Source organism: Panthera uncia, chromosome D4 (genome assembly GCF_023721935.1).
Source record: "Panthera uncia isolate 11264 chromosome D4, Puncia_PCG_1.0, whole genome shotgun sequence".
NCBI classification, from domain to species: domain Eukaryota; kingdom Metazoa; phylum Chordata; class Mammalia; order Carnivora; family Felidae; genus Panthera; species Panthera uncia.
Genome location: NC_064807.1, coordinates 5,646,830 through 5,661,854, shown reverse-complemented (window position 1 = coordinate 5,661,854; position 15,025 = coordinate 5,646,830).

The following is a 15,025-nucleotide window of genomic DNA, read 5'->3' as shown; positions in this document are numbered from 1 at the left end:
TGGAGAGGGCTCCAGCCAGGTTAGAAAAATCTAGATTCATTGCCTATGTCCCTCTTTGAAAACAATGCCAGTGTTCTTGACCTATATTTTTTAGCAAGTTAGATCTCACTGCCATATGTCATTCTCTCTCCTCCAGGTCTTATACTTTCAACAACTTTGGATTTTTCTATTGTGTTCCAAGAATGTGTTTTCAGAATCCTCATCTCCTGTTTGTTTTCCTCTTGAGCTACATCTGGTCATTAATGTTCCTATTATAGTGTGTCCACCTGGTTGAGGTTACTGAAATAGTCGAATTATTGGTCAGTTGAGACTTACTGTGTTCCTTCAATGGCTAGACATGTTGTTCATGCTTAATGTTTCTAGTTAGTATAATTTTTAAAATTAAAGTGCATATTTAATCTAGTTTTTTTTCCCTCCTTTAGTCCTCTTAAAATATTGATGGTGTCTCTTATAATTAATAATTCCTTGGGAGGGATGAAAAAATTTGATAAATTCCTCTGGTATTTTCAGTACATTTGTAATAATGTACTAAAAGGTAAATTATGTAAAGTACAACTGTCTTGCCCTAATGAGTCCTAAGGGAATGGTTTTTTTTTCTTCTAGAGTTATACTGGAATTTTAATTTCTTAATCAACCCAAGCCAATGCTTCTCTCCTGTGGTGCATATGTTCACAATTATGTACATATTATTTCAGTTATTATGGATCCAGGAGACTGCTGTTTGATGCTGACTCTCCACTTCTGTTCAACTGCTAATGGGTCAGGAGCTCTGTGGTCCCAGAAGTTCCGTGAGCTCTTGATAAATAGACTCACATTTTATTAGTATTGAGATCGCTGCCATGTTTGCAGTTTTCTCAGTCTCTTCTGCAGAGTGACATGTGTAAGAATTTTATGTACTTCTAATTTTGAATTTTGCATAACATACCAGCACGCTTAGATTTTTTTTTTAAAGGAGACTAATTAATTCCTATTCCCTGTCATCATCTTTTCTCTCCACTTTGCTTTTCCCACTTCAACATGCGAGCATTGCTATATTGCATTGGAGACACTGAACAGTTGCTTATTATTTTGTGAACGCAAAATTGGATTGAAATCGTTTTCAGCTCTAGTTTAGAAACAAAAATCAGAACCAAAACTTCTACACTAGTGGGAAAACTTGCTAATGAGAGTGCTCATAGCACTAATAGAGTTGAACAAAAGGAATTGTTAAGTCTCAATTTTATGTATGTGCTTTCATAATGAATCGTATTGGGAGTCTTGCCACAAGAACATACACAATTAGCTCAATCCAAACGTACTACTACACCACTGTCTCTGTATTAGTCTTCCTTTCATTTTCACTATATTTTTTCCTGATGTTCCTTGTGAAAGATAAATCCTTATATATGGCACACAGCTCTAGACCCTGGCTTAACTGCACTTGCCCTTTAGATGGTAATAGAGAAATGGCCCAAACAACACACTAATGGTACATTATTTTACCATCTCTAGTTGAGTTTTTGAAATCACAATCTGTTTACATTTGACTTAAAGTCATGATGATTCACATGGTTTTCTGCCTACTTATTCTATCTTTAATTATTAAGTGAGGAGTATTTAAGTCTTCCTTGTATTTGTATATTTCTCCTTTCAGATTTTTCAGCTTTTGCCTTGTGTATTTTGAAGCTCTTTTGTTAGGTGCATACACCTTTAGGTTTGCTATGTCTTCTTGGAGCATTGACAAGTTTGTCACTAGAACAGCTTTCCGGGCATCTCATAGATTTTGATATGTCACGTTTCTATTTCCATTTGTCTCTAGCTATTTTTTGATTTCACTGATTTCTTCAATGACCTATTGGTTGTTCAGTAGCGTGTAGTTTAATCTCCACATATTAGTGTTTTTTCCCGTTTTCTAATTGATTTCCAATTTCATACCATTGTGGTTGGAGAAGATGCTTGATACGAGTTCAATCTTCTTGAATTTGTTGAGCCTTGTTTTGTGGCCTACCATGTGACCTATCCTGAAGAATGTTCCATGTGCACCTGAGAAGAATGTGAATTCTTCTGCTTTGGGATGGAATGTTCTGTACATATCTATTAAGTCCATCTGGTCTAATGTGTTGTATAAGGCTGATGTTTCCCAATGTAATCTCTAGTAGGATAATATATACACTGACGTAAGTGGGATGTTCAAGTTGCCTACTTGTACTGCAGTATATTGTATTTACTGTGTCAATTTCTCTTTTTAGGTCTGATAATATTTGCTTTATATATTGTAGTGCTCTGACTTTTTGTGTGTATATATTTACAAATGTTGTATCTTCTTGCTGGATTGACTTTAGCATTTTGCAATGCCTTTCTTCGTCTATTATTACAGTCTTTGCTTTAAAGCCTATTTTATCCCGGGGCACCTGAGTGGCTCAGTTGGTTAAACATCTAACTCTTGATTTTGGTTCAGGCCATGATCTCTGCACTGTGGTGCAGAGACTGCTTGGGATTCTCTCTCTCCCTCTCTCTCTGCCCCTCCCCTGCTTGCTCTCTCTCTCTCTTTCTCAAGATAAATAAACTTTAAAATAAAATAAAATCTATTTTATCTGGTATGAGTATAGCTACGACAGCTTTGTTTTGGTTTTCATTTGCATAGAATATGTTTTTACAGGGCTTCACTTTCAGTAGTACACGTGTCCTTACTTTAAAGTAAGTCTCTTATAGGTGGCTTATAAAGAGCCGTCTGACTATGGCGTGGTTGCAACACAGGGGTGCTTGCCGGCTGGCTGTGGTGTGGCTGTGGCAGATGGGTAGGTGAAGTATGCCCAGTGGCACTAAAAGGTTAGAGTGACATTGCCAAGATGGTACCTGCCAGCAGGCAGAATGGGATTACAAAAATGGTGCTCTCCATCACTTTGGTTCCTGGAATGAGTCCCAACATGGTTCTGACTCTCTGGAAGTCACGTTAGGATTAGTAGGTGAGGCTCTTCCACATATGGTCTAGGTCCTTTCCAAAATGCTGCTTTTGTGCTGGGTCCCAGCGTGAGTGAATCTGTGTGTGAGCCCTTTAAGAAAGGATTGGCTATTCCCTACAGTTCTGTGGTTGTCCTGGACATAACTCCCTGCTGGCTTTCAAAGCAAGGAGGGCTTGTTCCTCTGGTTGGGGTGTCTGATATAGAAGCCAAGCTCCTTGCCCCTCAGGGGAAAGTTGCACGTCTGTGAGATCCCTCCTGACTGTGGGGCGCTCTGCAGGGGGTGGGGTTTTGGTGACAGCATGTTCTCTGCTTCTCCTGCTCATCTCATTGTGGCTTTCACCATTTGTGGTGGAGGTCCTGTTCATCTAGTTTATAGGACTTTTTTTCAGAGGAGATTATTCGATATGCAGCTACAGAGTCGTTGTGCTTGTGGAAGGAAGGAAGTTCAGGATCTTTCTACACCGCCATGTTGAATCAGCTCTAAAATACACATATGTTTTTTAAATGAAATAAAGCAGAAGGAGGATAAAGACTGCAAAGTGGGGAGGTGGGGACCAGGGCCTTTAAAAAAATAAGGTGATCAGAGAAGTTTTAACTATCACGGTGTCTTTTTAGCTGAGCAGCAGGAAGTGAGGGCTGGGCCGTGTAAATGTGGGGGGGAAATGCCTGAGGACAGAGCAAACAGCAAATAAAATGGAACTGAGGCCAGGCCATGACCTGTTTAGAGAAGAGCACAGAAGCAAACTAGACAATGCAGAAAAGAGTAGGGGTGAGGGAAAGGGGGAGTGTAGGGAGGGGGCAGAGCCTGGTTAGGACTGTGGTAAACACTCTAGAATTTACTGTGTGAATTGGGAAGTTCTTCTGATGTTTTGAGAAGAGGGGTGGAACTGTCCACCTTGCATTTTAGAAGTCTCACTCTTTCTGTTTGTTTTGTTTCTTTTTTTTTTAATTAAAAAAAATTTTTTTAGAATAAACTGTAGAAGCACAAGGTCTGAAGCAGCAGAAAGCATCTGAATTAGGAAACCAGCAAAAACCTCAGCAAAAGAGGAGAGTGGTTTGGGCAAGAGCAGGAGGAGGGCTAGTAGTGAGACATCACTAGACACCCATTAAAATTCTGAAGTAGGGCCAATGGGATTGGTTGATATGGGACATACAGGGTTACGTGAGTTAGAAACTAAGGATGATACCGAGACATTTTTGCCTGAGCTACTAGGAGAATGGAATTGATCATTAGTTGGGAAAAGAAAGACTGGAGGTGGGAACAGATTCAAGAGAACAAGGACAAGAGACGAGGTAAGGTCAAATGACTTGTAGACACTTGGGCTGAGTCAACTCATATGCAATTAGACACACAAGAAGGAGTTCAGGGGAATGGGTCCAGGCTGGAAATGTAATCTTGTGAGTCATCAGTGTGCCAATGGTATTTAAAGTCATGAGATTATATGAACTCCCATAAGGAGTGAGTTAGAGAAAAGCAGAATGAGAAGATAGGGATAAATTAAACGAAGGAGACATAGAAGCAGTGGCTCCTGAGGTAGAAGGATAACTAAGAGAATGTGGTGCCAGGAGGTCAAATGAAGACACCTTCCCGTGAGGAGGTATTGGTGGCCATCAACTGTGGCTCCCGTGTCCGTTAAGGGAAAGATTAGCAACAAAACTCTGGATGTAGAATGTGATCAGTGGTAACCAAGGGGGCAATTTTGGTAGGGGATGAGTGAGTTCTAGATCGAATTGGAAGAGAAGAATGGCCAACAGATACATGCAGAAACAGATTTGGAATAGACCTCCAGATATAACAGATACATAGAGATGGCCAAGGGGTACAAAAAAAGATGCTCAACATCAGTAACCATTGGGAAAATGCAAATCAAAACCATGATGAGATATCATCTCATACCTGTTAGAATGGCAAATGTCAAAAAGACAAGAAACAACAGTTGTTGGTGAGGATGTGGAGAAAAGGGAACACATGTGCACTATCGGTAGGAATGGAAATTAGTGAAGCCAGTATGGAAAACAGTATGGAAGATCCTCAAAAAATTAAAAAGAGAATTACCATATGATCCAACAATTCCACTTCTGGGTATTTAGCCAAAGAAAATGGCAACACTAACTCAAAAAGATCTATACACCTCCATGTTCCTTGCAGCATTATTTATGATAGTCAAGATATGGAAATACCCTAAGTATTCACTGGCAAATGAATGGATAAAGAAAATGTGATATATAATACAATACAATATTATTCAGCCATTAAACAAAAGCTTGAAGAAATCCTGCCATTTCCAGTAACATGAGTGGACCTCGAGGGGCTTATGTGAAAGGAGTCAGACAGAGAAAGACACATATTGTCGAATCTCACTTATATGCAGAATCTAACACAAAAATAAAATAAAAAATCCCACGCATAAAGACATAGAGAACAGATTGGTGGTTGCCAGAGGTGGGGACGGGGAAGTGGTCCAGATGGGTGCAGGGATTCAAAAGGCACAAACTTCCAGTTATGAAACAGATAAGTCATTTTGTCATTTGCAATGACGTGGATGGAGCTAGAGAGTATAATGCTAAGTGAAATCAATCTGTCAGAGAAAGATGACTACCATGTGACCTCACTTATTTGTGGAATTTAAGAAACAAAACAAATGAACAAAGGAAAAAAGAGAGAGAGAGAGAGAGACGCAAACCAAGAAACAGACTCTTAACTATAGAGAACAAACTGATGGTCACCAGAGGGGAGGTGGGTGGGGGATGGGAGAAATAAATGATGGGAATTAAGGAGGACACTCATAATGAAAAAAATAGAAATAAGAAGAGAATTTAATGATCAATAAAAACTGAAACAGAAAAATAGGATGTCATGAGAATGTAACGTACAGCATAGTGACCGTAGTTAATAATACTGTATTGCATACTTGAAAGTTGCCAAATAGTAGACCTTAAAAATTCTCATCACAGGAAAAAAAATCTATAGCTATGTATGGGGATGGATGTTAACCAGACTTACTGTGGTGATGAGCATTTTGCAATATTTACAAATAGCGAATCATTAGGTTGTACACCTGAAACTAATACAATGTTGTATGTCAACTTAAAAATTCAAATACAGCCATACGTTGGAAATGTGAATGAGTAGTTAAAGGTATGTATGAGGTCAAAAAAGAGGTATTATGTATTTATTTCCTGATACGCAAAAATTATGGTGGGATTGCATGCTGATTATAATGATTAAATAAAATTCTCATTGTTGATTCATGAGAGGAAGTTAGTCAATGTCTGGGGCAATCCACTGTCTTGTGTCCTTGAATCTGGGTGGGGGGTAGTTAGATTCTGGTGCCAAGTGGAGGGTTTGGTCTCTGAAAGGGGCAAGATAGCGAGCCCACTGTGTCCGGAAGGAAGGCAAAATGCAGATGTGGGGGATATAGGGAAAGCGTCTTTTGATTGCTTCTATTTTTTCAATCCCATGGGAAGCAAGTCCTCAGCTAAGAGTGGGCACCGGGAAAGACATTTTGGAGGTTTTCAGAAAGAGAAAGTATGAAATATAAAATAATTTAGGAGCGAGGAAGAGTAAACAGAAGAAATATATTAGGATTGTTGGGCAACAATGAGGACACTCGTGAAGTTACTGATCGTGGGTTAAAGTGAGACCAAGCTGTGACATCCTAGGGGAGGTCTGGTCCCAATCCAGTCCTCTGTAGTTTCTGCTAACTAGATCCACTACCTGGACCAATTCCATTAACTGATGCCTGAGCCCCATGGAGGAAGGGACAGAGTGTTACAAGTAAAATAAAAAATTTCAAAAGCCCTGAAATTTTGACACTTCTTTAAATTTGTTTAAAGTTGATTTATTTTGAGATGAGAGTGAAAGCAGGGGAGGGGCAGAAAGAGAACGAGACAAGGGCAGCATGGAGCCCGACACGGGGTGCTTGAACTCACAAACTGATGAACTGTGAGATCATGACCTGAGCCAAAACCAAGAGTCAGATGGTTAACTGAAGCTTGTGTACAAAAGAGGGAAAGAAGACCGTGTCCTCTACCCCACCTGTCATTGAGGGACCCCTCAGAGAGTCTCCTGCTTTGCCACTGATGTAATTTTCAGGCATGCCAGGTGAGGGCGGTAGTACCCCCCCCATCCCCCACCCCGCCACGGAAGTTTATGGAACTTGTTGACTGTGGATGACCTGGGGGTCGCTGCAGACCCCAGGAAAATATAAAAGATTGACATCTTAATATGCATAACTGACTAAAATGTTTTATCACCAAGTACGAGACCTTCCTGGGAATTCCCAGAAGTGCCCACATGTGTACCTACATCCCAGACTGATGGATATAGGTTGTGGGTGAAGTGACTCTAAACACAGTCGTCTAAGATTCCTGTCCTCCGATTATCCAGTGAAACAGTAATCTAGCTACTACTGTGAAGAGACTTTTGCAGATGTAACTAGAACTCTGAGTCAGTTGACCCTAAAACATAGAGATAATCCAGGTGGGCCTGACCAAATCAGGTGAGCTCTTTACACACAGGGTTTGTCTGGCTGGTAATAGATGAAAGGGTCAGATAGATTTAAAGCACCGAGGATTTGACACATCATTGTTGATTTGAAGATAGAGGAAGACATGTGAGAAGGAGTGTGGGTGACCTTCGGATGCTGAGTGAGGACCCAGAATGACAGACGGCGAAGAAGGGACCTCAGTCCTACAACTGTAAGGAACGCAACTCGGATAACCTGAACGAGCCTAGACACGGATTTCTCCTTAGGGCCTCCAGGCAAGGAATCTGCTGGCTAACACCTTCCTTTCAGCCTTGTGATACTCAGAACAGAAAATCCAGCCATATTGGAAACTGTATTAATAAGTGGGTATTGTTTGAGGCCAGCAAGTTTGTGGGGATTTGTTATGTACCAGAAAATGAATACATAGGCCTTTATATTTCCTTTGCTGGAGATCTAGATGACTTTCAGAACTAGGTCGTTTGAGGCTATGCAGGTGGCGTTCAGCCAGGTAAGCTGGGGCCGTGTGAGATCAGGTTGTCTCTCAGACAACCAATAAACCCGGGAAGTTGTGACGGTCTCATAGCAACGGATGCGATTAGTGAAGTCTTTTCTCTCAAACTTGCTGGGTTAATTTTGAACATGATTCAATTTCACATTCGTTTATTGCTTCATGTAACTCTCTTCATAAATTGTTTATAAGTGGGAATATCTTAAAATTTTTTTTGATGTTTATTAAAAAAATTTTTTTAATGTTTATTTTTGAGAGAGAGAGAGAGAGACTGTGAGTGAGGAGGGATAGAGAGAGAGGGAGACACAGAATCCAAAGCAGGCTCCAGGCTCTGTGACGTCAGCACAGAGCCCGACGTGGGGCTCAAACCCACGAACCACGAGGTCATGACCCCGAGCTGAAGTTGGACGCTTAACCGAACTGAGCCACCCAGGCACCCTTTTAATGCTTATTTCTGAGAGGAGAGAGAGAGCAAGCGAGCTGAGCTGTCAGCACAGAGCCTGTCTCGGGGCTCGAACTCACGAACTGTGACATCATGACCTGAGCCAAAGTCGGATGCTTAACCGACTGAGCCACGCAGGCGCCCCTATACATGGGGATATCTCAAAGCATTTTTTTACACAAAGACAATAAAAATCTTCACTTTCAGTTTTACATTTTTTTCCCCACTCACTAAATATAGTCTCTGATAATTTTTTTGTGAAAGAAGAAAGCTCGTCTTTTAAACAAATGATACTGGAGAAAATGGACATCCAGAGGCCAAAAAAAATCTCAACCCAGACTTCACACCATTCACACTAATTAACTCAAAATGGATCACAAGCTTAGATATAAAATGTAATATTATAAAACTATTCAAACTTATCTTAGGAGAAAGCCTTTTGGATGCAAGGACAGGCAAAGAGCTCTCATTTCTTTTTTTATGAGTACCTTTTAATGAAATTTTCTTTTTTTTTTTAAGTGTATTCATTTTGAGACAGAGAGAGAGAGAGAAAAAGCGTGAGTGGGGGAGGGGCAGAGAGAGAGGGAGAGAGAGAATCCCAAGCAGGCACTGCACTGTCAGTGTGGAGCCTGACATGGGGCTCAAATTCACAAACCGTGAGATCAGGACCTGAGCTGACACCAAGAGTCGGAGGCTTAACCGACTGAGCCCCCAGGTGCCCCTGAAGTTTTACTTTCAATGATAGCTTTGTGTGTACCTTTAGTTATTCTGAGAAAAAGGGAAAAGTACTTGTTTTGTCCTTCTAGGTTTATAGATGAATCACACAGATTGATCATTCATTATAAACCCATATTTGGTCAATAGTAGAGCCATCCAGTATCTCCCCGAGGAAAAACCTCTTAATACTCATGATACTTTTTGAGCATTCGAGGTAGAACCAGAGGGCCAGGAGTGAGCTGGGGACAGTGTTAGTGTTGGTGTGGGAGCTGGGAGGGAATTCTCCAAACCCAAGGACAGACAGGTTGACCTAGCAGAAACTTCTAGAGAAAGAGAGAATAGTTACTTGGGCTCTGAATCTTCTGATCAACCCTAGTGTGCCATTTTATTTTTTTTTAAATTTTTTTTTTTAACATTTATTTATTTTTGAGACAGAGAGAGACAGAGCATGAACAGGGGAGGAGCAGAGAGAGAGGGAGACACAGAATCTGAAACAGGCTCCAGGCTCTGAGCTGTCAGCACAGAGCCAGACGCGGGGCTCGAACTCACGGACCGTGAGATCATGACCTGAGCTGAAGTCGGACGCTTAACCGACCGAGCCACCCAGGCGCCCCGCTAGTGCGCCATTTTATATAGAATAATGAAAACAGTGTTTGGCAGCAAAAACTGGAATAGGTAATACAAATTTAAGGGTGCTGAAACACACACGTATATATATAGGTATATATATATAGGTATATGTGTGTGTGCGTATGTGTATATATATATATATATATGTATATATACATATGTATGTATATATATATGTATTTTTTTCTTACAGCTTTATTGAGGTATGATAGACAAATAAAAATTGTATATATTAGATTGTACAATGCGATGTTTTCATTTACCCATGTAACGTAAATGATTTTGCAATCATTTTGTGAAATGAAACCAGAAAATCATACCACAGTTTAAGCTAATTAATATATCCATCACCTGACATCATTAGCTTTTCTTTGCGGTGAGAACACTTGAGATCTACTCTCCTAGCAAATTTCAATATACAATACATTCTTATTTTTTTAATGTTTATTTATTTTTGAGAGAGAGAGAGAGAGAGCCTGCACATGAGTGGGGGAGGGGCAGAAAGAGAGGGAGACACAGAATCTGAAGCAGGCTCCAGGCTCTGAGCTGTCAGCACAGAGCCCAATGTGGGGCTTGAACCCATGAACTGTGAGATCATGACCTGAGCCAAAGTCGGACGCTTAAAGCCACTCAGGCACCCCTGCAATACATTCTTATTAACTATAATCACCATATTGCACATTAAATCTCTGGAACTTTTCATCTAATAACTGAAAGTCTGTACTCTCTGTATATTTGTAGTTTAAAGTGAAATTGTTAGGGAATAAGAAGACATATTTTTCCTACTTTTTCTCTTATACATCTTTCAAATAATGTCTTGAAACATTTTCAATAATTCAAAACTAATTTCAACAAACGAAAAAAATGCATGTGGTGTTATTTTTCACTACCACCTTTTACATGTGTTTGTTAAGAAACCAATGGTTCTCCAGACTTTTCATCACATTAAATGTTAAAGTAAACAAGAGATAATTCTTTCTTATTTTTAGAATAGTAGGTTTACAATATATGTAGCTGTTGCAAGTTGCATATTTAAATGATTTTAAATATGTTCTTTGGTAATAGCTTTTTAAATGAATTTTTTTGTCATAATAGAAACAATACCTCGAGGTAAAATTGCTTTTTTAAATTATATTCTGCAAACACTTACATTTGTGATTAATTTCAAAAGCTACAAGGATATCCATATTTGACATTTAAAATAAAGGACTTAGGGGCACCTGGGTGGCTCAGTGAGTGAGCATCCAACTCTGGAGTTTGGCTCAGGTCATGATCTCACTGTTCGTGGGATCGAGCCCTGTGACGGGCTCTGCACTAACAGGACAAAGCCTTCTTGGAACTTTCTCTCTCCTTCTCTCTCTGCCCTTCCCTCACTCATGCACTCTCTCTCAAAATAAACAGATAGATATTAAAAAATGAAATGAAAGACTTAGATTCACTAATTTTGAATTTTCTTTGCATCATTGTATTTCAATCGTTGATGCTATTTTATCTTACAGATTCTTCTCGAAACATTTTGCCTACTTGAGTTGGAAACCGTTTTAAAGATGTGATTACACTGTTGTGATTTGTACATAAGGTAGATGAGAAAGCTTTCATTCACGTTCTTATTAATTAGCAAACTTTAATTAATTAGGCACTAGATTAAGTACTGGGAACTCGGTCAGACTCATCACTCCTCACTCGGCCTGCAAGGAGTTTCGGTGCACTTGTCAGAAACCTGCGAAGATACGCAGGTGGCTGTCACAGAAGGCAGTGCGAGGGGGTCTGGAGAACACTACATGTGGCGATTGACTTAGCTGAGGAAGCAGAGGAACGTTCTGGAGTGAGTGTGTTTGGAGAGAGGACTGAAGAATGGGGGTGTTCTAGGGAGGCCGAGTCAGCTGGTTAAGATGAGATCATTCCAACATCCGTGTCCAGGAACACCCCTGTGAGCAAGTTTTATCGAGGTCAAGTTGGGTTTATTACTCATTTGTGGTGAGAGAGGACACACACCACGGAAACCACCAAATGTCTCGGTAGGAGGTGTGAGGAAAAAATCTACTGTCAAGAGGTGCCTGGGTGGCTCAACGGTTAAGCATCCGACCCCTGATAGCAAGTGGGGCCTGTTGGGGATTGTCTCTCTCCCTCTCTCTCCGCCCCTCCCTCGCTCATGCATGTTCTCTCTCTCAAAAAAATAAATAAACTTAAAAAAAAAAACAAACAAACCCAAAACAACTGACCGATGGCAAGAGAGGTTTCTTCTCTCTGAGATATTTTGTGATCTAAATGGCAAAGTGAATCTTCTTTTTCTTTCTGAAAGAGTGATACGTACCCTAACCTGGTGGGGGTGGAAATGATTTCGTGTAGGGATATCATCTGGCTGACTTAGGAAAGGGATCCTTCCACAGCGATGCTGTCCCAGAGTCACATGTGGAAACCGAATGTGCATGTGGTTTGGGGAGTCTCTCCGTGCCTTGGGGTCCCCGTTTGTTAATTATGTGACTGGGCAAACAGCCTAGTGGTGACCCTTCCAGTTTTAATAGCCTGTAAGTACGTACTTATTTGTGAGGGAAGGGTATCTCAGCTTCCTACCTCAGACCTCCATCTTTTCTTCCCCCGAGAAAGGTTGGAGGTAATGGAATCATATTCCAGAAAATATTTATATCCGTAGTTCTGCTTGTGCTTCCTTATGCTCCATTCTGCTCCTAGGGGGCGAGGAATGGCCATAGGAGGTAATGTACAGGACACATATACTATTTGTCACTTCTGCAAAAATAGTCTGTCCCACGAATCTTAAAAAAAAAAAAAAAAAGCAATGCGTCCAACCCACAGGCCAGCTAAAGCACACGCATAAAAATGCTCAGAGCAAAAAGCCGTGTCACCCACATTTCTTGTTATCGGGATGGGGTGAGGCAATTGTGTTTTCCTATGAAAGATGGTAACATTTCCTAAATCCTCATCTGTTTTGTGGGAAGTTATGTTATTTTATGCCTCTTACCACAATTTCATTTTATTCTAATTAAAAATGTGGGTTAGAAATAGCTTAAACTTCCAAAGAGAAAGTATCATTTTTATGATTGTGGAATATTGTGGGTGTGGGCATCTATAGGGAAATGATGGGATATTCTAGTTATTAAATACTATTGATTGGACATTAGAGGGCATCCCTGGCCACCTTCCAGAGTTCTGTGATTCAATAACATGAGAAAGTATCACCAAGGGAGCCAATTTCAAAGCATTAATAGCTGTGATTTTATAAAATATTTTATTGCCTGAGGATTTTTTTCTTAATTAAAAAATACAGACAGCCACAGAGCTCACACCAGCTCATCCCTCTCTTCTGAGAAAGGATTGTGACATTGTCACCCCAATAGGTGACCTGAGACACAACCATATACTTGACATCTGTTTATCTAGATCTTACCATGTCAAGGGCAACAGGATTCTTATGACCAGTTAGAAATACGGAGTCTTTCGATTTATAAAGTATTAGGTAGATGGTGAGACCTTTATTATTATAATAGAAATGCTGATTAAACGAATACTTTTTTGAACAGATTTTCAAATGCCAATTCATCAGTAATTTAATTGGCATAATGTACATTTAAAGCACCAGTTAAGTGAAATATTTTCTAAGATTTCAAAATTATTTTAAGTGACGTGTCTTTGTTGGAACCCGATAATGTAAAACAGAGCCTGACGTCCCGAGTCTTGGAAAATGTGCATTCCTTAGAATATATAAAATGAGTCCTTCTAAAATAGTCCAGAAGTTTAAGGTATCTTAGCTGAGCATTAGGACTTTTTTTTTCTTTTTTCATATTCTGGAGATATACATGATATCATCTAAGGATATTAGTATGCCTTATTTTATTTTAAATGTTTAATTTTGAAAGAGAAAGACAGAGCGTGAGCAGGGGAGGGGCAGAGAGGGAGGGAGACACAGAATTCCAAGCAGGCTCCGGGCTCCGAGCTGTCAACACAGAGCCCGACGCGGGGCTCGAACTCAAGAACCCTGAGATCATGACCTGACCTGAAGTCAGACGCTTAACTGGCTGAGCCACCCAGGCGCCTCATAAAAAGAGCACAAAGAAAAAAGTAGACATAGCTCGTATCATTAACAATAAATATAAACAAGCCAGAGGATAGGATAGAAATATTGCCAAAACTCTGTCTCATTTGTCAAACAGCTTTATGTGTTTGAGATTGTGGATTGTTTAGTTTTAAAATAAAGCCAACCTCACAAACCTAACACAAACAGTGCACTCACTATCTGTACGGCAGGAGTCAGACGTCTCTTTGCTCTCTTACACTGTCCTGTATCCCAGTTGCCTTAGGCCTCCCTAGGGGGTTTCCAGGGTGAAGAAGTCATTTGCAGTGCGGGGACTTGTCCCTAACAAAACAAAAAATGTGACCCCCGATGCTGTTTGACTAAACAGTGACTAAAAACGGACAAATAAGATACCTTCCCTCGTTAGGCGCTGGCAGACATTTGCTGGTCTTCAGTTTGTGATTCTTTAAACTGTGGGTCAGAGCTCAGGCTAATGAAAATCGGTGAAGGAAAGGAGTTGGTGGGTCTACGTGGGGAATCCAAGGCTTTTTCTTAGGATAAAAAAATACGCCAGCATTTTCTCTGGGGAGGCTGCTGATACTCTTCCCTACACCCAACTTGCTAAGTGGCTTCGGATCCACTCAGAGGGCCTGTCACTGAGTGGCCCCTCGGCCTTGTAAGGATGGGGGTGAGGCCTCTGTTCAAGGTCTGTCTGTGGGGGCACTGGGGGGGCCTGTGCGTGGACTGTGTGGTCTCTGTGGTAAGATCTGTGATCTCTGAGGTGTTTCTGTAGGAGGTCTCTTTGAGAGGTCTCTGTGTAAGATCTGGGCGGGAGGTCTTTGTGGGTAGTCCCTGGATACTGGCCTCGGTCAGAGCTCTCTGAGAGATCTGTGTGGGTCTCCGTCAGAGGTCTCTGTGTGAGCTCTTGGTGTAGGTCTCTGTGGGAGGTCTCTGTGGAGGTCTGTGTGTGGGGTCTCTATTAGAGATCTCTGTGGGGGTCTCACAGTGCGGGGCGTCCTTTCCCGCCTTACTGCACCACCGGCAGGAGGAGGGCACAGGGGACTCGCTCCTTCCTGTCTCCTGCTGCTCCCTGGGCATCCTGCCTGTGGCCCTTCTCTGGAGGGGCCTGTGGGGTCCGCGTCCACCTCTCGGTGCCGCCGAGAGGACCCGGGGGCAGCCAGACTCAGGGACCCTGCTCCAGGTCACCCTGTCCTGAACTCCAGAGGACCCGGGTGCTCTCTGTCCTGGTCTCCTCCCCCCCCCCCC